This window comes from Cyprinodon variegatus, unplaced genomic scaffold (genome assembly GCF_000732505.1).
Source record: "Cyprinodon variegatus isolate N-32 unplaced genomic scaffold, C_variegatus-1.0 Scaffold439, whole genome shotgun sequence".
NCBI lineage: Eukaryota > Metazoa > Chordata > Actinopteri > Cyprinodontiformes > Cyprinodontidae > Cyprinodon > Cyprinodon variegatus.
Window position 1 is genome coordinate 16717 of NW_015150892.1, and position 1760 is coordinate 18476.

Below are 1760 nucleotides of genomic sequence, written 5' to 3' on the forward strand. Positions count from 1 at the left end.
GATACAGCGCCTTGTTGGTTCCATTCAATCTCCTCAAATAGGCCAGTTATTCCAAGAGCAGCAAGGAGTTCAGACTGTCTCTCACAAATGTCCTTTAGTTCACAAGCTGCTCTTAACCTCTTTAAAGGAGGATAGAAAGAGAAAGTGTTGTCCAAGGTGAGCCTTAAGTGAAAAAGCTGAGTTTAGCCATTGAGGGGTATCAATGGGAGACTGAACAAAGACTAGGCTAATCAGCAGATGAGCAGCAGGTGTGGATGGAAAAATCTAGAAGAGGGCTAGGGGAAGGAGACTGACACAAGGGGGCAACAAAGCATAAACAAAAAATACATAAAAACTCAAAAAGAAAACAAAACAAGATGAAAATGAAACCATTGAAAACTCAAAAAGAAAACTTAAACACAACCAAAACCATGACATATTCCTTGATATTGCTGTTACTTTGTTCACTATAAACTGATTTTTTCAGCGTTGTTAATCAATTAGATAAAACTTCATCAGTCATTAGACACGCTAACACTGCAGATGCTCCTGACTCAGCACAAGGACGCTGCATTACGTTATTATCGTTGTCTGGGTAACCACAATGTTTTACGTCATGTGGCAACATTCAGCCAATCATGTAGCACAACGTCACTGGCATGGCAGGGCCCGAGCTCTAAAGTAAAGCTTAATGGTGCATTCACACAGGAGGCAGGTCCTGGGTAGTTCACCACTCTGCATTACTGATGCAATCTGGACCACATCATCAAATAGGAGGAGCTTCAGCTGCGTGAATCTGACACACCCACTTACATGAAAAAAAAACTCACCAAATAGAATGAATCATGATTACAGCACTTTCTTAGAGTATATTTGTGCATTTAAAATGGTCATTTATAGCCTGATAAACCAGACTAAATGTGAGATTAAATGTGTACTTTAGTCTGGCCCACAATCAATGAGACATCGGAAGATTGTTGATGAAAACAACCCGTTGTTGGCCAACACTCTGACCAATGAGCGTCCTTCTTAAAAATCAATGAGCGTAGAGCCTCTTCCTGCTCAAGTTTCAACGAAAACCCCAAGTCTAATCCTTCCAAAACTGATTCCAAAGCTGAGTCAAATGAGAACTGTTCAATAGTTTTTGCCATCTTCCTTGTTGTGTTTTCTCCAGCGTCGTGCAGCTTTGCCGTCACGCCCTCAAGAAACCCCGCCTGCTTTGCATCCAGAAATCCAAAACACATCTCTGCGTTGTCATTGGACCGCCAGTTCTAGGGCCTGGGGCATTGATCGAGGCTAGACCATTCGCAGGCAAAAATGACTTTGGCCGCTGGTGGGTGGGGCTATTTTACTAGGCCAAGTCATTTACAAAAATGAAAAAATTAATACATAAATAAAGATCATATACATTGTTATTGTTTCATAGATATTTAAGATTCTTTTTTAGGTCACCCAGAGGTCAAGTCTCCTCCAAATATGCTCCGAATTGAATCAAAATGATAGCATACTTATTAAGTGCTACTTTATTTGTGCAAGTAAAACTATTTTTGTGCTGATTTGTTTTTAAAGAATTATTTGTAATTATGGCCGATGACGTCACCATCCCAGCAGACGTTAGTGCTGCGCTCGTTTCTGGTATGAAGTTATTGAATAACATCATATGTCATTCCTGTGCGGTAATGAATATAATAGTCGGCATGTTTAGCTTATTTTGCTGGAATAATTGTTTATTATTTAGTAAATCACCTTCCTCTCAGACCATTTGCTTTGGACCAGCCGTT